This window comes from Panthera leo, chromosome B3 (assembly GCF_018350215.1).
Source record: "Panthera leo isolate Ple1 chromosome B3, P.leo_Ple1_pat1.1, whole genome shotgun sequence".
NCBI classification, from domain to species: domain Eukaryota; kingdom Metazoa; phylum Chordata; class Mammalia; order Carnivora; family Felidae; genus Panthera; species Panthera leo.
Genome location: NC_056684.1, coordinates 601,211 through 628,535, shown reverse-complemented (window position 1 = coordinate 628,535; position 27,325 = coordinate 601,211). Strand labels below are relative to the sequence as shown.

Here is a 27,325-nt window from a genome sequence, read left to right as displayed (position 1 = left end):
TGCCTGATTTCCTCATTCTGTACTTCTGAAATAGAAAGGCATTCTCTTACATGCCACAATACCATTATCACACACAGCACAATTAACAATGATTCCCTAAAATCATGTAATTCCCACTTCACCTTCCCTCACTTGTTCCTAAAATGTTTTTATATTTGAATGCTGTGGCTTGTTTTCTCAAAGCGGAACGCATTAAATGACATTTGGGGTTTGGTTGGTAAATCTCTTAAGTCTTTTATTTACTTGTTTTTTAGATTTTTTTTTTTTTTGAGAGAGGGTGAAAGTGAGTGAGGGACAGAGAGAGAGCAAGAGAGAGAGACAGACAGAATCCCACGAGGGGCAAAGAAAGAGAAAGAAGTGGGACTCAAGCTCACCCAGTGTGGGGCTTGAACTCACGAACCACGAGATCATCACCTGAGCTGAAGTCAGATCTTAATGACTGAGACACCCAGGCGCACATAAATCTTTTTTAAAAATGCATTTGTATTTTATTATTATCATTATTAATTATTATTAATTATTATTATTATTTAGTGAGAGAGAAACCATGAATGGGGGGGAGAGAGAGAGAGAGAGAAAGAGAGAGAGAATCTTAAGCAGGCTCCACACTCAACTCGGGGCTCAACACAGGACTCGACGCCACCACCCTGGAATCATGACCTGAGCTGAAATCAAGAGTGTTGAATTTGGCTCAGGTCGTGGTCTCGCGGTTCTTGACTTCGAGCCCCACGTCAGGCTCTGTGCTGACAGCGCGGCGCCTGCTTGGGATTCTCTCTCTCCCTCTCTCTCTCTCTCTCTCTCTCCGCCCCTCCCCTGCTTGCGCTTTCTCTTTCAATGTAAATAAAATAAACTTTTTAAAAAAATCTTTTTTAAAATCTAGGCCAGAAGTTCTCAAGACAGGAATCTATGGATATAATTCAAAGGGTCCGTGGACTTGGATAGGTGAAAAATTACATCTTTACTTTCATCACATTCAGAATGAAATTTAGCATTTCCCTTCATTGTAAATGAAGGAAACAAGCTACAGTAACCGCACCCGTGGCTTTGCCACAAGATAAACTGGCTGTTTTCATGCCACACTGTAGTTCTTGTATATATCTCTAAGCTATCATTTACATCCAGCATTATTTTGAAATCGCTGTACTTACCAGACCTGCTGCTAGAGCGTTAGATTAGAAATGAAGCATGTACATTACCATGGCATATTTTAGGATATTTCGGTAACTGTACTTCAATATAATTGTTTTCCTTTATCGTCCTATGTGGTTTTGTTTCATACATTTAAAATCACTCTGAAAAGAGCTCATTGACCTCACTAGCCTGCCGCAGGGTGGGAGGGAGCCCTTGGCACGAAACGGTCCACCCACACACATGTTGAATTATCAGTGGTATTCGCGTGTGTTCATGACATTTGCTTTCTGAGGAACCCGAGCCTTTTTGAATGTCTGGCATCCTGGATTTGTCAGAATGTTCACTCACGGTGTTCCTTAACTCACTTCTCCTTATGTTTTTGATAAGCTTGAAGTTAGGTCTAAAGCCTTGATCACACCTAAGTTGAGGGTCTCGGAAAAGAATATCTTAGAGGCGATGCTGTGCACTTCTCAGCGTTGTCACATCAAGACACACGTGATGTCTAGCTGTCTCATCAGTGATGTTCAATTTGATCACTGGGCTAAGGAGGTTAAGACAAGTTTGTTTTCGCATAATCAAATAGCATTTAAATGTACGAAGATTTAAAAACATGTACAAAAGTAGAGGGGATAGCACAATGAACCAGGGTGTAGCCACCACTCAGCCCCTGCAGGTATTGACGTGGCCCATCTTGTTCTGGTGGTGGTACGAGCATTCCTCCCTCCACCAAAATCCACAACACGAATCCCAGGTATCACATCTATCTCAACCATAAACAAGTTAGTATGTGTCTCTAAAAGATGAGTGCTCTCTTTAAACACAATACCGTTACTAAGTTAAAAATAAGTAAGTTCTGGGGCGCCTGGAGGGCTCGGTGGTTCAGGCATCTGACTCTCGATTTTGGCTCAGGTCATGATCTCATGGTTCATGAGTTTGAGCCCCACATCCGGCTCTGTGCTGACAGCATGAAGCCTTCTTGGGATCCTCCCTCTCTCTCTCTCTCTCTCTCTCTGCCCCTACCCCTGCTCTCTCTCAAAAATAAATAACAAAACATTTAAATGAATGAATGAATGAATGAATGAATGAATGAAAAACAACTTCCAGGGTGCCTGGATGGCTCAGTTGGTCAGGCATCTGACTCTTGATTTTGGCTCAGGTCATGATCCTGGGGTCCTGGGATCGAGCCCCACATCAGGCTCCATGCTCAGTGTGGAACCTGCTTAGGATTCTCTCTGTCTGCCCCCCTCCACCACTTGCACTCCATCTCTCTCTAAAATAAAAGTTATAAATAAATAAGTAAATAAATAACTTCTTCATATCTTCAAGTATACGGTCAACGTTCAGATTCTCCAGATGGTGTCATACACGTTTTTATAATTGATAGGTTCAAATCAGGATCCCAACACGGTTCACACATTTCTTTGCATCTCATTTGATTGAGTTATCTCTTTTTCTTGTCCTTTACTTGTTAAGGAAACTGAACCACAGAGAATTAGCAAGCTTTCTTAAAATGAATCATTCATAGAATAATTGAATACAGGCTTCAAATATGAGTTCCATGAGAGACTCAAGCGTGTTTGATTTGATGTATCTTTGAATACATCCTTTCAGTAAAACTAGTAATAAATCGTTAGTCAACATAATCAATCACCGGCCAGCAAGAAGAAAATATACCTTGAGATCGAGGTCATTTTTAAATGTTAGTTCTCAAGGAGCTGCGACCCTAACGCCCTCGCCGGAGCTGAATGTAGGTCCACACCCAATCAAACCATTGCTTTTCCCAACACTTTTGAAATGAAGTGAGATCAGATGAAATAAAATGAAACGGACGGCAATTACTTAATGCCAAGCATAAAAAATCTTTTTTTTAATCAAAATCACCTCCTAATAGAACACGGATTATATTAGTGTCCTGGGGCTACCATAACGGGTGCCACAGAGTGGCTTTAACAACAGACATTTGCTGTCTCACAGTCCGGAGCCCAGAGGTCTGAGATCCAGGTGCTGGTTCCTCCCGAGGCGGGTAGGGGGAGCCTGCTTTTCGACTCTCTGTAGCTCTGGTGGTTTACCAGGAACGCTGGCGCCATTCAGGCTGCAGAAAGGGCAGCTCTGATCACCATGTGTCTTCACGAGGCCCTTCCCCCTCGTGTCCAAATGTGCATTTCTGGGTGTGCGTCTGTGTCCACATTCCCCCTTTTCATAAAGACACCAGTTATGCGGGGGTAAGAGCCCATTCGACTCCGGTACATCCTCATTTTGACTAATTACATCTACAAAAACCCTATTTCCGAATAAGGCCACGTTCTGGGGTACAAGGGTCAGGGCCTCAACACACGCGTGTTAGGGGAACACAATTCGCCCCGTAACACTGTTCGAACAATGTTCGGTTTCAAATGGATGCATGATGGGGGCACCTGGGGGGCTTAGTTGGTTAAGCAACTGACTTCAGCTCAGGTCATGACCTCACGGTTCATGGGTTTGAGCCCCTGTATTGGGCTCTGTGCCCACTGCTCAGAGCCCGGAGCCTGCTTCGGTTTCTGTGTCTTCCCCTCTCTCTTTGACCCTCCCCTGCTCACACTCTGTCTCTCTCTTTCTCTTTCTCTCTCAAAAATAGATAAAACATTAAAAAATTTTTTTAAACAGATGCATGATGAAGACTTCTGGGGAAAAGAGTGCACTTAGCATAATGAACACTGAGTAGTGTACAGAATTATTGAATCACCGTATTGAACACCTGATACTGACATAACACTATGTTAACCACACCAGAACTAAAAATTAAAAATCACCAATCAATAGATGTGTGCCACTTCATTGACTTCTTGTCAATTCACCAGTTTGCCTTTTCTCCAACAAGGTTTTTGCCTTTTGAAAAATTCTATGTCACCTCCCATCACCTAGAGATTTTTTTAAGTGCTGTAATGATAGAGGTATTTGGGGATCTTCATTTCTGATGCTGAAATTTTCTGTGCCTTCCTTCCAAAGTCTGAAATTGTATCCCGAATTGATAAGAGCACCTGGTAGCTGTGGAGAATGTTTGGGAATTGCTGCGAACCATGGAAAGGATTTAAATCCTAAGGAAAACATTTGCAGCTGTCAACATAAAGGCCAAGTTTTGCCCTCTAAGAAATTGGGTTCTTTTAGGAAAACCTATGCAGGGAAAGAAAAAAAAAAGTCTTTGTCGCTTTTGAGATACGTTTTCAGACTCCCAAATGGGGGACGGAAAAATACTCTATTTGAATCGCTAACTTAGGGGGAAAAAGGTGAAAACAGTCGTAACTGGTGCGTTGACAGCGAGTAACTGATCACTGAAGCGGCCCCAGAGCCCTTCCCACACGCAAAAAGCAAGTTGATTCACTCTAAGGGATTTAAGAACAGGAAATTAATATGCATAAAAAACCCCGTGAGTCACAGCTGGTCTCCAAACTAATCAATACCACACAGCATTCCATTAAATACTAATTAATGAAATATTAATCAAGGCCCACACATCTCAAACGTATTGGCAGAACGCCACCGTTTCATTACCGTTGGAGTCTTCTCGACCCTCGCAGTCGAGTCCCCGGCCTTCGCAGGGGACGGTCAGGACCCGTGTCTCTCCGCATCAGGTAACCTTCACCTGTGCACTCAGAAGATGAAAACAGTAAGCTCCGAGTCGGCGGTCGAACGGGTGAAGGCAAGAGCTGGGGGACAGGGTTGGGGAAGGGAGATGGGGCCCGTCGGGAAAGCAAAACCACAGCCGCCCAACGTGGGGCTCGAACCCACGACCCTGGGATTAAGAGTCCCATGCTCTACCGACTGAGCTAGCCGGGCAGGCGGAAGCAGCGCCTTTTCCGAGGCTCTTCAAAGGTATAAGGTTATTTTAACCTCGCGCACCACTTCTCTTTTCTTTTTTTCTCACACTTTCGGGGGTAAAGTTTTTCATTACTGTCACCACTGCAGTTCGTTTCTGATTCTGCGCACGCAAACTTTTATTGCCTAATAAAACGTGGAAACGGCCCTCTAGCGGTCGGCGGTGAGTTGGCCACGCCGGCGACCCCCGCTCGGGCCTGGACACCCGAGCGCATGTGGGGGCGGGGCCGCGGAGGTGCCGGAGACCCCGGGGCACCGCTCGTCCCCGACGCAGGGGACCTACGAGGTGCCGGACGCGCACACAGCAGGCTCCCCGGGGAATGGCCCGAAAACCCTGCGGAAAAGCTCAGAGCCCGAGGCACGGTAGTAGAGGTAGCTGGCCTCTCGCGACCCCCTGTGCGTTTGAGGTTTCTGGAATTTTTCCGAGGTTTTATGGGATTTTTCAGCAAAGCCATGCCACACTGTTCACACAATAGAAGGTTATGGAAAAGCCAACGCAGTCTCCGAAATTAATTGAAAATACCACGCAGCGTTTGCTCCCACGCAGATCTAAAAGGCGAAGACCTCTTCCCTATAGACTGGCAACACCTCAGTGTGGGAAGGGACACTACTTCAAGCTTCGTCCCCACTAAAACTGAAAAATGAAAGACTTATTTTGCGTCCCCAGCGGGCACTGTAGTTCCCAGTCACCAACTAGTCCCAGTGGATGAGGGAGTGCTCTGCTTTGTAGGGAGAAAAACCGCACAAACGTGTAGGATCAGAAAAAGCATCCTTTTCAAACCCTTACAAACAAGGATTATCAAATTGTAGCTAAACCACTATGTTAACAGTTGGTGGGGACCTGAAGAGTCACACAGGGGCCCACATGAAGAGGCAGAAGGGCCATACTGATCAGATGCACTAGATGATCCTAGACCGGACACTGTTCCGGATACACCAGCTATTAAAGAGATCTGGGGATCCCCTGAGGAAATCCGATGTAATCTGAATATTAGATGAGATGAACATTTACTGTAATGGAAAGGTGGGGTGGCTGACTTACTGTAATAGAAAAGGAGAAAAACCTGATTGCAGATAAAATGTAATCTCTCGTTTCAGTAAAAAGAAGGCCATATATTAAGGTATTAATGGTGACCCTTGGGGAATAGGAATTCTCAGTCTTTTTGAATTTTTTTTTTAATTTTTTTTTAAATTTATTTTTGATACAGAGAGAGATAGAGCATGAACAGGGGAGGGTCAGAGAGAGAGGGAGACACAGAATCTGAAGCAGGCTCCAGGCTCTGAGCTGTCAGCACAGAGCCCGATGCGGGGCTCAAGCTCACGGACCATGAGATCATGACCTGAGCTGAAGTCGGACGCTCAACCGACTGAGCCACCCAGGCACCCCTCTTTTTGAATTTTTGCTTGCCTTTATTCTCTAGCTTCCTAAAATGCATATATAAACTTGTGTGATCATAAAAAGGTTATTTTTTTTAAACAATAGATGAGAAAGAAAAAAAGTAAAGCAGAAGTAAGACTTTAAAATGGGACCCTCCCAGGGGTGCCTGGGTGGCTCAGTCGGTTGAGCATCCAATTCCGGCTCAGGTCATGATCCATGTCTGTGGGTTCGAGCCCCACGTCAGGCTCTGCGCTAATGGCTCGGAACCTGCAGCCTGCTTCAGATTCTTTGTCTCCCTTTCTCTCTGCCCCTCCCCTGCCTGTGTGCACGTGCTCTCTCTCAAAAACAAAGAAATAAGCATTTAAGAAAAACCTGTTAAAAAATAAATGCAGTTCAGTGCCATTAATGCATTCCTACTTAGTACAACTATCCCCACCCTCTGTCTCCAGAACGATTTCATCTTCCCAGACTGACACTCTGTCCTCATGAGACACTAGCCCCCCACCCACCTCCCCAGCCCAGGGACCCACCATTCTACTCTGTCTATAAATACGATCTCTCTAGGTACCTTATATAAGTGACATTATACAATATTTGTCTTTTCGTGACTGGATTATTTCACTGAGCATATTGTCTTCACGGTTCATCCACGTTGTGGCAGGTGTCAGAACGGCCTTCCCTTTTAAGGCCGAATAGTATTCCGTTGCATGCGTAGGCCGCATTGTGTTTACCTCTTCATCTGCCCACGGACATGCGGGTTACTCCGCCTTCCGGCTGTTGTGAACGATGCTGCTCTGAGTGCTGGTGCACGAGGATCCGTTCCAGTCCCTGCTTTCAGTTCTTTCAGTTGTGTATCCAGAGATTGGATTTCTGGGTGGTACGGAAACTCTAAGTTCAATTTTTTGAGGAAGTTATTTTGCAATTTTAACCTTCATGCGAGTCATTTCCCTAATGTAGGCCTCCTTTTCCTCAAGGGCAAACTATGATGGGGGGGTGACAGAGGGAGGGCTTAAGGAGGTCCCTAAGGAGCTCGCGAACTGGTGACCATCCACGCCCCTGGATAGAAGTGCTGGTGCCCTCTGTGGAACGTCACCGAGTGAGTGCAAGGAGAGAAGCTCTTCCCAGGAGGCACAGACTTGGTTTCCATTAGGTGCTGGGCCTGGGAGACCTGGGGGGAGGATGGAGGGAGGGAGGGAGGAAGGAGGAGGGAAGGAGGAGGGAGGGAGGGAGGACGGGTGGCCAAGGTTGCACGGGTTGGCAGCACGTCTGCGTCCCTCTGCCTCAGGCCACCTCAGCCCTGCATTCCCTGCCCCTCTGTCACAGAGAAGGGGGTGACGCCAAGGTCTAGGCCAGCCTGAAACGCAAAAACACCTGAAATTTCACTAAGGAAATTTCATTCAAAGGACCTGTACCGTCTTCCAGTGTCACCATGGAGACGGCAGAAAAGAGAGCCTCTCTGGTCGCCTTCCTTCTCCCCTCCGGGTACCAGCCGCCCCTAAACCAGACTCCTTGGTGATCTGGGGAGATCTCTTGAGCCGGCACTGCCTTTCGGGTACTTCCCCGAAAACTCTGCGGGCTGGTCCACCGCCTCGGGGTGAAGTCCGAAGTCTGAGCCCCATCAGCACACCTGCCTGGTCTTGCTGGGCCTGGCTTCACCTGGGTGCCCGACGCCCCCGCCCTCACCCCTTGCCTGCTGCCCCAGCCCCACCGCTCTGGGAGGGGCAGAGCCATGCACCTGAAGGCTGCCTAGGGCCCTTGCCCTTGGCCGGGAGTCTCCTCCCCACTCTCCTTTCTCAGCTCCATCCTGGCAGAGCTCAGTCAGGAGGCCCCTTCCCCAGGAAGTCTTTACTGCTCCCCAGATGGTGAGCGGGTTCTTTGTACAGCCAGGCTCGACTACACTCCCTCTGACTCAACGATGTCCCTCTGCCAAGTGTGTGGAAAGCGGGCACTGGGGCGCTGGCCTGAGACCACCTACGTTCAAATGCCCACTGGGCCACCCATGCAGCCTAGCGGTTCGCAAAGCGCCTCCGGGGTGCCAGGCAGACGTGCGCGCTAGATGTGCAGGCCGCCTGCCCCCTGCTCCCCAGGGCGCTGAGCGCCCTCCTCACGAGGCGGGGAGTTCGGCTGGATGAGGTCCCTGTTTCCCACCCTCAGTGGGTGCCCCTTCAGTGAGGAGCACCACGCCACATGCCCTCCGCCGATGACGGCATTCGTATCAAGGAGGCAGGATTATAGACCATGCGGGCCCTGGTGTAGGGGAGTAGCCCCGGGGCATCCCCGGGCATCCTGCGGGTGGGGACCAGGTGTCCTGGAGGTCCAAGCCGGCTGGGCGGCTGCAGGGAAGCAGAGGGGTGATCACAAGTACCGCTGAGGATGTAGAGATAGGGGAACCCCCTACACGTGCTGGGGCAACATAGCAACGCCGCTGGAAAACGGTCTGCCGAGTCCTCGGAAGGTTCTGCACAGTCACTGTCCGACCCAGTAGTTCAGCTCCTACGTAGGTGCCGGGAGAAACGAAAACGCGTCCACACAAAGAGTGGTACCCAGTGTCCACAGCAGGGCTGTTCATGAGAGCCGGAAAGTGGAAACCAGCCACGTGTCTACCACCTGGGGGTGAACGAGTAAGACGTGGCACATCCAGATGCCCAAGGTCTCTGGCCATGAAAGAGGTGAAGTGCTCGCACAGGCTGCGTGTAGATGTTCCCGGAAAGCCTTATGCTAAGTGACACAAGCCAGTCAGAAGAGACCACAGCGTAGGATCGCGTCTGCACTGATTGTCTAGAATCCACGCGTCCTCAGAGGGAGGAGACTGACGGCCGCCTCCCAAAGTGATAATTCTACAGCCACACGCTGAAACCCACTGAATCACACAGTTTCAAAAGTGAGTTTTAGGGCGCCTGGGTGGCTCAGCAGAAGTGTCAGACTTCGGCTCAGGTCATGATCTCACCGCTCATGGTTTCGAGCCCCGTGTCGGGCTCCGTGCTGGCAGCTCGTAGCCTGGAGCCTGCTTCTGCTTCTGTGTCCCCCTCTCTCTCTGTCCCTCCCCTGCTCGAATTCTGTCTCTCTCTCTCTCTCTCTCTCTCTCAAAAGTAAGTAAACATTTAAAAAAATTTAAAAATGAGTTTTATACTATGTAAAGTATATCTCAATAAACTATTGTTTTGGGGCGCCTGGGTGGCTCAGTCGGTTGGGCGTCCGACTTCGGCTCAGGTCGTGATCTCACGGTCTGTGAGTTCGAGCCCCTCGTCGGGCTCTGGGCTGATGGCTCGGAGCCTGGAGCCTGCTTCCCATTCTGTGTCTCCCTCTCTCTCTCTGCCCCTCCCCCGTTCATGCTGTGTCTCCCTCTGTCTCAAAAATAAATAAAACGTTAAAAAAATTAAAAAAAAATAAAAAAATAAAAAAAAAAATAAATAAACTATTGTTTTAAAAAAGAAGGAAAAAATGCCAAAACAGGATAAGAGTTTAGACATACTCTAAATATTTAAGTTGCCAGATAAACGTTTACTTTTTTGCATCTTGTCCGTGTGTTTAATGACAGGATATACAACTTCATTTGGAGAAAAGGTCAAATGTCTAAAGTCTAAGAAAACCCCGGGGGAGGTGAGGTCTGGAGCAGGGGCTGCGGCCCTCAACTTGCTTTTGTGACGTCAGGCAAGTCTGTCTCCCACTCTGCGCCCCATGTTGTTCATCTACATAACAAGGACACCCACACAAGGGTCCAGCAGGCCCTGTGCCTCCTCTTTGACCTTCTCTGAGACTAGCTGGCAGAATTCTGGAAGGGCTCCCACGGCCTTCCCACCCAGGCCCCACAGGGCATCTCTGCAGGTTGAGGACAGAAAGGAAACTGTGAGCCCCTTGTGCTCACAATGCTGCCATTGTGCCCCGAAGAGCCTCTTTGTTCTTTTCAGTTCAGTCTCCAGCCTCAGACCGAGGTCCACTCTGCAGCCCTGGGAGGGGTGGGCCGCGCCCAGAGAAGCTGTGGGCAGGGGCCGAGAGCATTCGCCCAGCACTTCACAGCAGTAGCTGTCGTTTGTGGGGTCCCCGCCCTGTGAAGCACCCCCATGAGCTAACAGCACCTTCAGGGGGGCCAGGGAGGGGCTCTGTCGGTTAAGCGTCCGACTCTTGATTTTGGCTCAGGTCATGATGTCACAGTTTGTGAGTTTGAGCCCTGCATTGGGCTCTGTGCTGACCATGCAGAGCCTGCTTAGGATTCTCTCTCTCTCTCTCTCTCTCTCAGCCCCTCCCCCACTTGTGCTGTCTCTGTCTCTCTCTAAAAAAAAAAAAAAGAAAGAAAGAAAGAAAGAAAGAAAGAAAGAAAGAAACTTTAAAGAAAAAAATTTAAGAAATAAATAAAAACTCGTCCAAGAGCACACAGCTAACAGGTTGCAGGGCTGGGCTTCACACACTTGTGCTGCGAGCTGGTGCCCGGGCACCTTCAAGGCCTCCTGCTGGGCATCCCATGATCATTTGCTCTGCACCCCCCTTCTCACTTTCCACAACTCAGGCTCTTTTCCTGAGCACTCTGTGTATGTGAGCTCTTTCAAGACTCCTAGCAATCCTGGGAGCAAAGTGTTGTCATTACCATCATAAGGATCAGGAAACTGAGGCACAGAGAGGTTAAGTAACTTGCTCAAGGTCACACGGCTAATGAACAATACAGCCGAAACACGGAGGAGGCCGGCTAGCCCCAGCACCTTGCTTCGGCCGTTGTGCCACAGTCAGCTAATAAGTTCTTAAATCTGACCTTTCACTTTCTGGAGCTCATGAAGTGTTTCTTGCTGGGCTGAAAGGGATTTAAGTATGCTTGAACTGGCTCTGGTGTCCGGGCCTGCCGCTGACTGGACCACGGGGCTGGGCAGAGGACGGGCAAGGGACGCCTGTGAGTCTGGAGCCCAAGAGCCACTGCCGGCCATGTGGCACCAGCAGTTCCTCTACTGTTTAAAAAGGACCCAGAAACCTGGATTTTAACTAAAAACTCCTAATTTTTACAACATTTTTAAAGTTGATTTACTTTGAAAGGCAGAAAGGGAGGGGCAGAGAGAGAGGGAGACAGAATCCCAAGCAAGCTCTGCACTGTCAGCACAGAGCCTGATGTGGGGCTCGAACTCACGAACCGTGAGATCATGACCTGAGCCGAAATCAAGAGTCAGACGCTTAACCGACTGAGCCACCAGATCCCCCTAAAAACTCCTGATTTTTAAATCTCACCAACCAAATATTTTTTAATGCTGGCACTACGCCAGCTGAACATACCTGCCCATGGGCGGCACGTAACATGCAGGTGGCTGGTCTTCACCCTCTGCAGGGTGACCTTCACCCACTGCACCCCCCACCCCCCGCCCAGGACTCGTTCGTTCAGCTGTAGAGTCAGGCCTCCTGCCCTCCTGCCATCTCAGGCACGGTGGGGATCAGCTGAGGTCTGAGGGTCCTGCCACCAAGCGTGAGAGCGGGTGCCCCACGCTTCTCCACCAGAGAATACCCTCTGGACCCAGCCCCTGGCTGGAACCTCCTGCCCGGTAGCTGGGGGTGGGGGGTGGGGGTCCTCCGGGGATTAGCAACTGATCCCGGCTCAGAGCAGGTGCAGGGCTCAGTGTAAGCACGTCTTCCCTGGCTGCCCTGGGTCCTGAGGCCGTGGATGCCTGATGAACCCTGATGTTCTGGAGGGTAGGCAGCTGGCACATGTGGACCTTTGACCTCAGAGACCCCTTGGTTTATTTGGAAGCCAATTCGCTTCATGGACTCTTAGAGCTGGAAGTCACACAATTGCTCGTTTTACAAAGGAGGAAACAGGTCCCCACTGGGCCATTTTATAATCTCAGACTTGAACAGATACTGGTACGCTAATGTCCCCAGCAGGTGATTCACAATAGCCTAAAGGTGGAAGCAACTGAATTGTCTACCAACAAGTCAATGGATAAACACAATCCATGTACGCATTCGACGGAGTATGAGTCACAGAAAGGCATGAAATTGTGATATATTCTACAACACTGGTGGGCCTTAAAAAACTGTGATCGGTGAAATGAGCCAGACACAGAAGGATGGATAGTGTAAATACTGCATGATTTCACTTACGTGAGGTGCTTAGAACCGTCAGATGCACAGAGATGGCATGTAGAACGGTCACAGAGGTGACCGGGGGCCAGGGGAAGGGAGAGGTATTGCTTACTGAGGACGGAATTTCCGGGCCAGACAGTTCTGATAGTCACGCGCCCGCCGATGTGTTTCCGTCACCCAGTCATGCTCTGACCCACGGTTTAGGTGGTAAGTGCCATGCTCTGTGTTTTCTGGAGCAGCACAAAGAGTCAGTACACCTCTTATCGGAGCCCCCTCCCCACTGCCCCCAACATCGTGTCAACCCTGCAGGCGCTTCAGGACCCGGGCGAGTTGAGGACGGCAGCATGCGGGCTCCTGGCTCCGCATAAAGCACCTGGGATGAAGCCGGAATCTTGGGGAAGGGGACCCCAAGCGCCCTCCTCACCACCAGCGCCCTCCTTCATCCCCTCCGACTGTCCCCCCATCCCTCTCCCCTCTGGGGGCCAGCGCTGTGTTCTCTAGAGTCAAATGTCTGTTTCTTGGCTCGTCTCTCTTTTTCCCCTTTGTTCATTTGTTTTCTTTCTTAAATTCGACTGACGAGTTAGATCATAAGGTATTTGTCTTTCCCTGACGGATTTATCTCACTTAACATTATATACTCTAGCTCCATCCATGGCATTGCAAATGGCAAGATTTCATTCTTTTTGATGGATGATACGATTCCATTGTATACATACACCACATCTTTATCCATCCATCGGTCGGTGGACACTTGGGCTCTTTCCATAATTTGGCTATTGTCGACAGTGCTGCTGTAAACACCGGGGTGCATGTGACCCATCGAATCTGTATTTCTGTGTTCTTTGAGTAAATACCTAGTAGCACAGTTGCTGGATTGTAGGGTAGTTCTACTTTTAACGTTCTTTTCATTCAGAATTGTGTCATGTGTATTTACTTTGAGAGAGACAAAGAGAGAGTGCGCATGAGTGGGGGAGGGGCAGAGAGAGAGGGAGAGGGACAGAATCCCAAGCAGGCTCCTCGGTGCCAGTGCAGAGCCCAACTTGGGTCTCGATCCCACGAACTGTGAGATCACGCCCTGAGCCTAAATCAAGAGTCTCATGCTTCACCAGCTGGGCCACCCAGGCGCCCCTATTTTTAACTCTTTGAGGAACCTCCATACTGTTGCCAAAGTGGCTTCCCACCAGCAGTGCACGAGGGTTCCTTTTTCTCCCCAAACAGCCAGAGCAATCTTGAAAAAGATACTGGTGGATGTTCAACAGCAGAGTTGAATTTTGGACCGGCAGGGGCCAGGAGATCATAAATCATAAATTTCCATCCCTAGGGAGTCCCCGAGTCTTCACCGAACCCGTGCTGACTTTCCCGAACCCTGGAGGAAGGCGTAGCCGGGCCTGGGAGCCATCAGGAATCAGAGATAACAGCAGAGATAACAGACCTCACCTCTCGATGAGTGGAACTATGTGCCAGGCTGGTGTTTCTCCTTTACTTCCCGGAGCAACTCAACGAAGTAGAGATAAACTAAACATCTCCCCCTCCGAAGACGGGGAAACGGAGGCTCAGGGAGGTGTGGGCTTGGTGAGTAACACAGAGGTGTCGAATGACAATGTGGTACACGGGAAACTAATATAACATCGTATGCTAACTACACCGGAATTAAACTTTTAGGAAAAATAATTATTTTTTGAAAAGGTGTGAGGATTTGCTCAAGGTGACACAGAGAGTTAGGGAGAGGGCCGTCTGGGTCTCCTTAACCTGCAAAGTAACAGAGACATGCCAGCACATTGCTACATAGGGTCTTTCAAAATAGCTGCTCTGTGGATCCTGGTATTTATCAAAGGGAATGTTTATGGAGATCAAAGCCAACGTCTCCAAGGGAGCTTTTAAACTGTCTCTTACACACGAGAGTGAATCAGTCGGAGACTGGCTGAGCTAGAGTCCTGGGGGGATTGTGTGCCCGGCAAGGCAGGGTCAGGGCAGTGTTAGAGCCCCGGCCCGCCCCACTGCCAGGCCCGGCCAGGAGGGGCCAGGTGACGGGCAGGGCCTCGGCTATCTCTGCCCTCTGAACTTGTCTGGGAGACCTTAAGACAGGCAAGAGAGAAACCGTGACCCATGCGCCAGCGTGACCCCCATCCAGGCTTGTCCAGGCGGGGCACGGGGCGGCCCAGGTGCCAGGAAACCGGGCCCAGGCAAACCTGACGGCTGCTCACCTCGAGTCAGGGCTGGCCTGCCCTCCTCCTGGGGCCTTTCAGACAGAGGGAGGCGGGCTGTGACATGGGTTCCCTGTGTGACCTTGGCAGTGGCCTCGCCTCCCTGGACCTCAGTTTCCCCATCTCTAAAGCAGGGGCTTGGCCCAAAGCTCCCAGGCTGCCTCTGGTTTCTCCATCCCTCCGTTTACGCATCTGTGTCTTGCTGATCAAACTAAAGGCAGCTTCAGGTCTCCACGCGGCCACCTCCCTTGGGGCGTCACTGAGAAACCAACTAGGATAACCCAAGGTGGCAGCTGGGTCCCTGCAGGAGGGATCCCCCACCCCCACATTCGTCAAGAGTGTCAGTTACCAGTGATTATTCATCCTAACCACAAGTGGAGCCCACCCCCATCCCGCCCCGCCCCACCCCTCCACCTCTCCCCCAGGCACACCCCCACCCCCACCCCTGCAGGGTCTGTGCAGGGGTCTGAGGGTTCATGAGTTCATGCTCCATGTCAGGCTCTGTGTGGACAGTGCAGAGCCTGCTTGGAATTCTCTCTCTACCCCTCCCTCCCTCTCCATCTCTCTCCCTCTCCCTCGCCCAATATAAAGAAATAAACTTAAAAAAAATTAAAAATTATTCCCCGAACACTTGGCAGGAAAAGTATATTCTGCCTGTTGGGTACAGGGTTTCATACTTATTCCTTTGACCAAACTTGTTAATTGCGTTGTTGAGATTTTCTGCACCCTGATTTTTAATCTGTTGAACTATCCATTACTGAGAGGCGTGTTAAAAATCTGTGGCCACGATCATGGATTTGTCCATTTCTCCTTTGTAATTATCCCGGTTTTTGCATCCTATAGCTTGAAGCTCTTCCATTTTGTGAACATAAGCTGAACATTTTCAAGGATCTTGCTGGAGAATTGTCATCTCATACTGTTACACGCTGGCCTTGTCTACCCGGCATAACGCCTTTATGCCCTGGGCCGCCTGCTTCCGCATCAGCACGGCCCCACCGTTCCCATTTGCCTGGGTTCAGATCAGCCGGCTTGTGCCCTTGTGTTTGGGTGTGTCTGTGTAAACACAACAAAGCCGTGGGCTCGTTTTTTCAAATCCAGCGGGACACTCTCTGGGCATCGTAGCGTGCGTGTGCGTGTGCGCGTGCGCGCACGTCCTTGTCCAGGGGCGGCACGAGCCTGGCGCACAGCCAGCCTGCAGGAAACGTCTGCGGGATGAGATTTGATCGCCACGAGGAGAAGGAAGACACACGCTAGCAGGTGGATCGCACGCGGAGGCCGTGTCCTGTGGGGAACCAGGTCTCGCTTACACGCGAGGGGGTGGAGGCCCAGCGAGGTCACGTGACCCGCTCAGGGCTCAGTCAGCCCGGAAGTGCGGCCTGACCCCTGCGTACCCGCTTCCCTCCGGGCGCCAGTTCCCGGAGCCTCCTTGTTAGACCTCGTGGGCTGCGGCCCATTCTTGGAAGCTGTCCGGCCTCGGGGCGGCAGGGAAGGACGGCCTGGGGGCTGCCGACTTTAGCTAGGGGGCCTGCCCGCAGGATAGCAGTGTCGGGTCCCCAGCACAGGCCGCCCTAACACATGAGCCCGAGGGGGCGGCTTAGAACAACGGGATTCCGGGGCTCTGTGGTCTCGGGTCTGGAGCCACAAGGCCGTGCTCTCCTGGGAAGCACCTCCCGACGCCTCCGCGCCCAGGGTGCCTGCTGGCCTTGGCTGATCTCGGGCCTGTTTGCGTCTTCATAGCCATCATGGGCCCTGTCTTCACTCGGCCGTGTTGCGAGGACGCCAGCGCTGGATTCAGGGCCAAGCCCAGCCTTAATCCAATCAACCTGTAGGGTTGGAACAGGGACCCTGTTTCCAAATCAGGCCACATCCCCAGGGCCTGGGGTCGCACTCAGCCACCCCTGCCCCACAGGACGGCCTCTTCCGTCCTGGACGCTGGCACCTCCCTCAACCCCTAGCTCCCAGGCCCGGCCCTCTGGGTCTGCTGGCTCCTTCCTGCCAGCACCTGGGGAACCACCACCCGGCATCCAGCGCTCACCCGCCAGGGGCCACTTGGCCAGAGCTGTGTACCTGGGCACCCTCCCACCTTTTCCTCCAGAATCTGGCCCTCCCTGTCCAGCTCTCCAGGATTTCCCAGGATGTGGGCATTCAGCCAGGGGTAGCCTCATAGAGGTCCATGCTCAGACCCAGCTCCCAGTATCTGGAAGTCCCTGCGTTTGCCTGAGGCCACCCCCCTGCACCCACACCCCCCACCCCCACCCCGGGCAGCCCTCACATCTGTGAGGGCCTCCAGCTCTTCCTAAGACAAAGCGGCTGTGGCAGGTAAGGGGCCCTGAGCCACCTCCACATTCCCCCGCGTCATTTGTCTCCATTAACCCAGTCTCACGACTCGGATTAGAGGCCCCGACGGCTGGTGGGCCCGGATGGTGTGACACTGCCCTCCGGCCGCCGCAGGGTGCTCCTCCGTGGAGTGAGCACGGTGTGATTTGGGTCCCGAGGGTGCTGACAACACAGAGGAGGGAGCGTCCTGGGCTGCGTGAAGCGGGGGCCCGGACGAGGCCCCCGCCAGCTGGCCTGGCCCCACCGCAGCCTGCATTTCAGGAGCTGTCTCTGGAACTTGGGGAGGGGGTCCAGGGAACCCTGCTCGGGCGAAGAGAAGGGTGAAGGGGACCAGAGACCACGTGATGTGCAGGCGGCCAGGACAGTGAGGACGCACGCAGCTGTGTTCGTTCATCCAGCAGACACTTTCTGAGGGCCCACTGTGTAAGCCATACGACTGACCACCGAACACAGGTATTTACAGTTTATAATCACGGAGAAGAAAGAAAACCGTACTTAGCATGCAGTGTGCCATCCTCCGAGGGCAGAGCAGTGTGTGGAGGGCCACGACAGGCCTGGTCCTTGTCCCCCAAGGCAGGCCAGAGGCGCTGCAGGGGGGCCGGCCGGCAGTACGGACCACCAAGAGCCAAAACGGAGGCGGAGGCAGGGCTCAGGACACACGCGGGGGGTCCCAGAAGCTTCTGCAGGGCGTAGGCTGGCATTGTGGCAGGGTCTAGAACACTTCTGGCGGGGGTCCCAGCATCTGGAAGCCTCCGTGCAGGTGATGGGAGAGGGCTCCGCTGCCCCCCACCACCATCCTGAGGGGGAAAAGACAAGGTGCCAGCGTCTGGGGGACCCCCAGACCAGCTGGGCTGTGCGGCTGGGGGTCAGGGGTGCAGGGAAGCGTGGCGGGGGTTCGGCAGAGGCCGCAGGGCAGTGGGCCACCTGTGCAAGCCGGAGGGCCTCTTCCAGCCACCCCTTCTCCCTGTCAACAGAGTTGACGGCCTTACACCTTCACCTCCTTGGAGGGGCTCCGGGAGCTTGAGGGCCCCCTCAGCCTCTCCCCTATACGCCACTGGGGGACGTGCACACACCAGGATGAAGGACAGCATCAGATGCACACGTGGCCACTCAGGCCACCACCCCCTGCCCACCCCCCCCACCGTAGCACCTGACACCCGCTCAGCCTGGCCTCCATTCCCTCAGACCTGTCGCCTCCTCCACACCTCTGTGTCTAGGACATAAGTTCTCACCAATCCGTCCTCTCCGAGCATTTATCCGCCTCCTTCGTACGTGTGCGGTCACTGCCAGCTCACTGCTCTTCCTGCCCCACAGGCCTCGAGTTTGCTCCTTCCTTCGGGAATCTCTCGTGGGCTGCGCTTCTGCGCCCTCTCGTCTGCGTCCACTGACCATTCCCTTCTCAGAGTGCGCCGTCCCCTCCGCCCCAGACGCGGGTCCCTGCCGCTGCGCCCTTGACCGGTGACTGTCTTTCTGGACCACACCAGGGGCCCGTTTCCACATGCAAGGCCGTTCCCAGAGAAGCCTCCTGAGTGCCGGCTCAGAGCTGGGCTCAGGCCGTGATTGCCAGTACCTCCTTGAGACCCACAGCCCGTTTCTGGGCGAGCAACCTCACCTCCTATGACAAGAGCCAGTAAAAGTCGCCCTGGGCTCCATAAAGGAAACAGTTCACAAGAACTGGGAGTCAAGTGAACTGTGATAATGTATAGGATCTCTGTTTTGTTTTTTTAATGCTTATTTATTTTGAGAGAGAGAGAGAGAGAGAGAGTGAGCTCAGGGGAAGGCAGAGGGAGAGAGAGAATCCCAAGCAGGCTTCATGCCTTCAGCACAGAGCTGGACGCAGGGCTCGATCTCACGAACCACGAGATCATGACCTGAGCTGAAATCAAATGTCGGATGTTCACCGACAGAGCCTCTTGGGTGCCCCAGGATCTGTGCCTTGTGTCAAGAAATGACCCTAAAGATAGTTTGCATGTGAAGAGCAATTAGAAAAGAACACAGAGGGCATACAAATTAATGACTGAATTATTAACCCCTTCATTTCATGGAGTAAGAAACGGGCTCAGAGAGGGAATGTGACTTGGTCAGGGTCACACAGCAGCACAGAGCAGGGGCCTCTGATCAAGCTGACTCCAAATTGAATGTCTTTCCCTCCCACACCTTGGTCGGTATCCCAGTATGGTATTTATGGACTGGTGAGTGTAACTTCTTACGATATTCTTTAAACAGAATGATTGTAGAAATGACCATTGCCCTCAAGCTCTACGTCATAAGCTATTATTTCTGATTTAGAGCACTTGTGACTCCCAGTGTCACGTTCCCTTGGGAAAGCACCCTGTGTTCCACGTTAGCTCCCAGGGCGGTCCCGTGGACACCTGGGGCCTGGGCTACAGGAAGACAGGTAGAAACCACAGTAGGGGTGCCTTCTCCATCCTGCTGCTCCCACAAAACATTCCCCTGTACACAAGGGAGAAATGAGCTGCAAAGACCCACTTTTAAAATTAACACCAGGGTGCCTGGGTGGCTCAGTCAGCTGAGCGTCCAACTTCGGCTCAGGTCGTGACCTCATGGTCCATGAGTTTGAGCCCCACGTCGGGCTCTGTGCTGACAGCTTAGAGCCTGGAGCCTGCTTTTGACTGTGTCTCCCTCTCTCTCTGCCCCTCCCCCACTCGTGCTCTGTCTCTCCCTCAAAAATAAGTAATAAAAAAAATTTTTTTTTTATAAAACTAACACCAAGTGAAACAATCACGGTTTGGTGCTACCAGTGAACCATTGCGGTGCTTTACTTTCCAAACACGTATTGCTTTGTAAGTGGACAAGTTCTCCGAGACACTAAGATTGTCCCAAATCGTGGTGCTTTAAAGGAATGGGAGCATTCTGTCGGGCACCAGCTTGGGTAGGACACTTGGACATCTAGGCTAACCCAAGGCTGGTGGGCTCCTGGCCTGGACCCCGTGAGGAGGAATGGGTTTTTCTACGTTCAAGCATCAAGCCTTCCTCCATAGGAAGCACCAGGCATGAAATGTACGAACAGGTCTTTGCAAGGTTGCAAATCTAGAGCTCGGAGCTCTGACCCCTTCTTGTCGGGTGATGTGTACTGGGAATGCTTTACAGAGGCCCTGCGTCAGTATGAGAATCAGCTGCTGGCTACCAGAGAAGGGAGTTTGATTTACCTTTGGGGCCGGATGTGGGGAGCAGGGGCGCTGATCCCCCCACCTAAGGCCTACTCTAAGCAAATACTGAAGATACGCCCCCCCCCCCCCCCCCCCCCCCCCGTGGAGGCTAAAGGGCTTGCTGAAATCGTCCATTATCCCGCAACTCCACACCCCCATGTGATGCCTCACTCCACTCTGCATCTTTGGGACCATCTAGCATCTGCTGGGATACCTCCAAGGACAGGGAGCTCACTACCTGATGATTCTAAGGTGCTCAAAAATGGGAAAGGTCGGTCATAACTAGGGATCAAAATCTACTTCCCGAGACTCCTCTCCCACAGGTCACAGTTGCACCCTCTGTGGCCACCCAGGCCACTGCTGCGCCCCCTCTGCTGCTCCCTCTCCGTTATGTCCACCTCAGCCCTTCTGCCTGCTGCCCCTTTTCCTGCAACAGCCAGCGCTTTGCTGAATTGGTGACGCAGATCAGTCAGAGCAGCCCAGGGTCCAGACGGGACATGTAGCAGGCAGGCCTCCTGGATGAGAGCTCACAACCTCCAGCCATCAAAGCTTCTTATACGCATAAAGGGGTCACGTAAGTGGGGGGCTGGAGTACATCCTTTAATAGGCAAGGAGTGGGAGTGGAGGACACTGTGCACAGACGCTGTGGCAGGAGACCCAAGTGTCAGGCCTGGTGGGGTTCTCGAGTCTTCTTGGATGACCGAGGACACCGAGGCGGGGCAGGAAGGGACTCATCACCCCCGGGTCACACAGGTTCTTGGGGAGCTCTCAGCCCTCAGTAAAATCCACGGCCCTCCCGGGAGACCTCAGAACACCCGCCCTGAAACTAGACGCTGCTTCTTGACATCATCACTCCCTCTAAACGATACTCTGCCCCATCACTCTCAGTACTGACACTCTCTTACTGAGACGGGCGTTTCTCGGGGTTCAGGCCTGCTTGGAGGTGCGGCTGCTGGGGCCCGGGCAGAATTCGGGGCGCCGCAGACAGCAGGGCAGCGGGCTGAGGCAGCTGTTGGGAGTGGGCAGGGCACACGGAGCGGGGGAAGGGGTGGGGGTGGGGGGCTCCGCAGTCAGCTTGGTCAGCACCTCCGGGGCGTGGGGGCTCCACCGGGCAGCCGGCAGGGCCCGAGGGCCGGCAGCACACAGACCCGCGCAGGGGCGGCGGCGGCAGCAGCAGCAGGCGCCCACCGTGGCTCGCGGCAGCACGAAGGCCGTGAACTCCAGCAAACCGCGGAGGGCAGCCAGCGGGCCCGGCGTCAGGGAAGCGCGGCGGACACAGGCGTCCGCCCCCCCCACGCCGGCCGCGTGGCCGGGAGCAGGCGACACGCGCGGGCAGCGCGCGGAAGAAACCGCGTCCGCCTCCCCTGGAGCGGAGCCCCAGAGGGCCACCTGCGGTCACGCACCCCGTGCACTGAGCAGACGGGCACCGTCCGCACCTGACACAGGGCAAGCCGTCTGCCGCGCGCGGCTGGAACGGCGCAGGGACCCGTCCCGCGCCGCGCCGGCCGCGCCACCTGCGGACCGTCCAGGCGGTGGTCCGCCGCCCCCCGAGGTGTCAGGGCGCAGCCAGCGTGCGGGAGCGCAGCCTGACGGCGGGGTCCCAGCCCGCCGCCGTCCCCCCCCCCCCCCCCCCCCCCCGTGACCCGCTCCGCCCGCCGCTCCCGCAGCAGGACCCGCCGCCGCACGTTCCGAGAGGCGATTGGCCGGCGGCAGCCAAGCCCGCCCCCAGAGCATCCAGAGCGTGTTTCTATTGGCCGCTCCTCAGAGACTCCTCGCGAGAGGCCTCGGGCGCGGGAACTGACACGTGCGTGCCCCTGCGTCCCTCCGCCTTCAGCCCAGCGCTTTCGAACACCCCTCTCCAGATAAAGGTGCTAACCCCGCACGGCAGCTCTGGGCACCCCCGGTCCCCAACCCCATTTCGGTCTGTTCACGCGCCCGGGACCTCGTCCCCAAGGCCAGCAGGCCTGCCGCACCTCGGCTGGACACTGAGAGGTGACTAAACCAGGGGCAGCCAGGGTAGGAGAACCGACGGTTGACTCGCGGGCGGCGCCCTGCTGAGCTTGCTCGGAGCAGGGGCCCAAAGCCGGGGAAAGCAGGCAAGGCTTCTCAGAGGAGGTGGCTGTGCGCTGATCACAATACTCCCTTGGCTTAGCGCACTCCAGTGGCTTCCTCTTGCAATTAGGATAAAATCTAGATTTCCTGCTTTGACCTACAAGGCTCACGACAGAGACCCTCAACCAGGGCTTAAATGAAAATCGATAAACGAATTCCACACCCCGGAAGTCTGGGGTAGAATCCGAGGCCTGGTATTTTTCAAGATGCCCCAAGCAATTCCAGTGTATGCCAGCGTCGACAATCTCTGTTCTGCCTGCCCACTTCCTAGGCCTTGTCTCCTGCCGCTGTGAAGCTGGCTCGCTTCACTCCAGTGAAGGTCACACTAGCCTGACCTTCCTCGAACACATCCATCCCGGCCCTTCTTTGGGTTTTCCCGCCGCCCCTTCTCAGCACTCAGGCCTCAGCTCGAGAGCCACCTGCTCCGACGGAAAAGCCTTCCCTCAACCACCCCCTTCTTTATGTCCCAAGGTATGCAGTGCGCACCTTCAGCGCCCGGAGCACCTGGCTGAGCGCTAGCGGGGCAGCAGCGCACCCGGAGCGGAGCTAACAGGTAACCAGACGACGAGCTCATACGAGGGAGTGGGCGACAAACAAAACAGCCACGTAAGGCAGTGAGTGACCAGGCGGGAGGCTCCAGGAAGCTGGGATGGGCTGAAGAATGGGAGGGCCCCCAGGGGAGAAGCCCATAGTCCCCTTTGTGTCGCTGACCAGCTGTGTGTCCTGGGATTAACCGATTAACCTTGAACCTCTGGAAAGGAGGATAACTCCTTGCCAGGGTCATGGGAGAATTAGCAGAGCCACTGGGGTAAATGCCTTACATTTGGCTGCTATGGGGCCTTGCTCCCCACCTCCATGCCGCCTCCCTCCTCCCTTCCCCCCCTCCTCCCTTCCTCCCTCCTCCCTTCCCCCCTCCTCCCTCCCCTCTCCCTTCCTCCCTCCTCTCTCTCCTCCCCCCTCCTCCCTTCTACCTACTCTCCTTCCCTTCCTCCTCCTCCCTCCCCTTTTCCCTCCTCCTCCTTCTCTTTTCCCCTCCTCCCCCTCCTCCTCTCCTCCTCCCTTCCCCCTCCACCTCCTCCTCCTCCTCTACCTGCTCTCCTTCCCCTCCTTCCTCTGTCCTCCCCCACCTCTCCCCCCTCCTCCTCCCCCTCCTCCTCCTCCTCCTTTCTATTGTTCACAGGCTCTTCTCTGTGGTGGACAGTCCCCTACTGGCCCTAGTCTGGAGCTTCCACCCTCAAGAGCTCTTTCCTTCCTCCCTGCCTTCACCAGGAGCCCCTGCAAGGCTGCCACCAGGAGCCAGCAGGTGGTTTTCCTCATGTCTCTTGTCCCCCATCAGTCCCCACAGCCAGACCTGCTTCCAGGGCTCTGCCTCCCTTGCCTAGGAGAAGGAGAATAAGTGACAAATGGGATTCTCTGCCCAGTGGTCAGAAAAGGGAAAATTAACCCAATTACCCACTCTAGTCTGGGCCAGTGCCTGGGGGAACTAGTAATCCGATAGAAAGTTTGCAGAATCAGACCATACTTTCACAGGGTTTCCTTCCAGGGGACCCCGGGGGCCTCGGGTCTTCTTCCTCTCGTGGGAGGTGTCGCTGCATGTTGGGGGACCTGGGTTCTAGTCTCTCCCCTGGCCACTAACTTGCTGTGTGATTTGGGGCAAGTGACTAGTCCTCTCCGGTCCCTGTTCTCTCCCCTGTAAAATGGGGAGGCCCCTTGTAGTCTCATAGTCAGAGACAGGCTGGATCCCTTCTCCCCTCTGCGTTCGGAAGGCGAGTCAGATCACAGCAAACCCCCGGCCGAAACCCTCCGTGACCTCCCGTCCCATTCAGAACGGACTCCTCACACCTCACCTGGCTACGAGGCCTGGTCTGACCTGGTGCCTGCTCTCCTCTTCTGATCTCGCCCTCTAACCCCACCCGCTCCGTGCTGAGACCCAGCTACACCAGCCTCTGCTTGGTTCCAGAGCACCAAACCTGTTCTTGCACTTGCCAGGCCCTCTGCTTGGGGTGCTGTACCCAGTTGGCGCCAAGGCTGGCTCTTTCTTCTCCCGCAGGTCTCAGGTCACATGTTGCCTCCTCTGAGAAGTCCTCCCTGACCACTCACACTGCCTTTATCCCCAAGCCCCACCCCACCTCAGGTCACTCCCTCATCACCCTGGGATAAATAGATATATATATTTTTGGGAGAGGGCACAAACAGAAAAAAGGGGCACAGAGAGAGAGAGAGAGAGAGAGAGAGAGAGAGAGGGGTGTCTTCAGCAGGATCCATGCTCAGTGGGGAGCCTGGTGTGGGGCTCCATCCCGTGACCCTGGCATCATGACCTGAGCTGAAATCAAGAGTCAGGCACTCAACTGACTGAGTCACCCGGGCGCCCCCCGCCCCAAACCAAACTTCTAAATGAAACGCAACGTCCACACACATGCCCACGTGTCACAAGTATACAGACGATGGATTTTCACAGGCCAAACACACCCATGCAACCAGCACCCGCATCAAGAAGCAGAGCAGGACGGGGGGATCAGCAAAGGACCACGGCATGAAAGCAAGAGGAAGCAGTTGCAGGGGGAGAGGGGTGCAGGCTGGGCGTACATTTCGTTTTCTTTCCTTTAAAATTTTTTTTAACGTGTATTTATTTTTGAGAGAGGGAAAGAGACGGAGCATGAGTGGGGGAGGGGAAGAGAGAGGGGGGGAGACGCAGAATTTGAAGCAGCTCCAGGCTCTGAGCTGTCAGCACCAAGCCCATCTCGGGGCTCAGACCATAAGCCATGAGACTCATGACCTGAGCCAAAGTCAGAGGCTTAACTGACTGAGCCACCCAGGCGCCCCAAATTTCTTTTCTAAAAACAGTCCCTTGAGGGGCGCCTGGGTGGCTCAGTCGGCTGAGCTTCCAATTTCGGCTCAGGTCACAATCTCACGGTTGGTGGGTTGGAGCCCCACGTCGGGCTCTGGGCTGACAGCTCGGAGCCTGGAGCCTGCTTCGGACTCTGTGTCTCCCTCTCTGCCCTTCCTCTGCTCGTGGCTCGTGTTCTGTCTCTCTCTCTCAAAAATGAAGAAACATTGAAAAAATAAAAAAAAAAGTCTCTTGATTATTGTTACTGTAATGAAAAAATAGCGCTTCGGTAGATCGTTTTCCACAAGTGACGTGACCATTGGGATCATTCCCCGCAGAGCGGTTTCAGGTGGCCGGGTCACAGGGCATGGGGCCTTCTGGGTTCTTGCCCGGCAGCCCCTCCGGGTCCTCCTTGTCCTCCCAGGGCCCCTGTTCTGCTCTGCGGTGCTAGGAAGCTCTCGGTGACAAGGTCCCCAGAGGCTCTGGGGAGCCCGCAGGAAGCGCGGCTGGGAAGCAGGGGGCAGTAGGCCAAGGCCACGAACAGGACCAGCTCGGGGGCGCCTTCCAGCCGCATCCCCTCCTCCCACAGGGCGTGCGTGTGCGTGCGCGGGCGGTGTGCGTGCACTGGGGGCGGTGGGGTTTCCAGATTGTGTGACTGTAGCACCACTCGCCTGTTTACTCCGTGACCGTGAATCAGTTGGCTCTATGTGCAAATTCATCAGCAAAACCCCAAAACCTTTGCCAACGGGGCGGGTGAGACGTGCGCCGCGTGCCGGGGTCTGCGTTCCCGTGCTTTCGGGGAGGGCGAGCATTTCTCCGGTGTTGACGCGCCGCGCGGATTTTGTGCACGCTCTGGGCTCTGTGGCCGGGAACGCGCGATGTGGGAGCCTGGCCCCGGGGCGCAGACACGGCCGCTTTCAGATCTGCTCCTCGGTTACCGTATGGCCCCGTGCCTGTGACTGAAGCTCCGTTTTTCTGGCCCGTGAATTGGAGAGTAACGCTCACCTCGTAGGGCTGCTCAAGGGTTAACTAGAACGTTCCTAGGAGCCTCTGTTTGTTAGTTCCGGAGTAAGAGCAGCAGCTGCGAGCAGGGCGGAGGGCCTGGGGGAGGTGCAGGGCCCATCAGGGTAGCTGGGGACTTGCTGTCCCCGCCGCCCAGAGCCTGCCGTACGCCCCTCCGATTCTGGGCAGCTCTCCGTGGTCTCTCCAGAACATTCGCCCACTTTTCAGAGGCGACAGCTCCCCCTTTGCACTCAGATTTGGGTTTATCTCTTTGATTGTGTTTCCTCCCGTCACAACAACGGGGACGGAGAGCGGGGACCTGAGCACTAGGTCAGAAACCGCTTCCTCGGAACTCTGAAGGTGGCCTCCTTCCCTCTGGAGCCGCCGGACAGGATTCCGGTGCCATTTGGACCGCAGTCTTTGTGACCATTGCCCCTTCTCTGGAGACTCCGGAAATGACTGTCTTCAGTACCCAGGGGTTGGCACATGGGACACGGCGAGGTTGTGCTCTGGTGCAGCTTTCTGTGTTTTGTCCACCGCGCCGGATGCCAGTAAACGTTTCCAATCTGGAAGCTTAGGTGCTTCCGTTCCGAGGAGGGCCCTTGTGCCATTTACTTAATGGTCTTCTCGGGTTTCTCCGATCTTTCCTGGTCTCTCCCGTTTTGTGGACGTTGGATGTATGGAGTTCGATCATCTGGGGAACTTTCGCTTTTCACGTAGGCACGGCTATTCACTTTTTCTCCCCTACAGATTTTGCTGTTGATTTCATCTTTAAAGTATTGTTCCCAACCCCCCCCCCAATTATATAACCAGCTCCATTTTTAATGTTGGCGAGAGCAATTTCAGAATGAGGTTCGTGCTGTTTTTATTCATCTAGGCCCCACTGCAGGCAGCACGTGTGACTATTTGTCGGGTAAATGAAGGAGAGAAATGATTTTATTGATTTAAAAAAAGCAAAGGAAAAACGACCCATATAATCTATCTTATACAGGGTTTTATTACCAGCAAAGATTCTGGTTTGTTTGTTTGTTTCTTTCTTTCTTTCTTTTCTTTCTTTCTTTCTTTCTTCTTTCTTTCTTTCTTTCTTTCTTTCTTTCTTTCTTATTTTTTTAGATTTTATTTTTAAGTAATCTTGACACCCACTGTGGGGCTTGAACTGACAACCCCGAAGTCAAGAGACTGAGCCAGCCAGGTGCCCCAAGATGCTGGTTTTTAAATGTTGAAACAAATATTTCCTTTACAAACGTTAATAAAA

At 53.6% G+C, this 27,325-nt stretch overlaps 1 long non-coding RNA gene and 1 other non-coding gene across 2 annotated transcripts; one reads left to right on the top strand and one right to left on the bottom strand.

Annotated features, from left to right (window-relative positions):
- The first annotated feature begins 4,672 nt into the window (after positions 1-4,672).
- LOC122221102 lies at positions 4,673-14,089 on the top strand. The gene is made up of 2 exons (XR_006203069.1): positions 4,673-4,774; positions 13,740-14,089. It is a non-coding gene; the product is annotated as an uncharacterized LOC122221102 (long non-coding RNA).
- TRNAK-CUU lies at positions 4,872-4,944 on the bottom strand. The gene has a single exon. It is a non-coding gene; the product is annotated as a tRNA-Lys (tRNA).
- Positions 14,090-27,325: the final 13,236 nt, after the last annotated feature.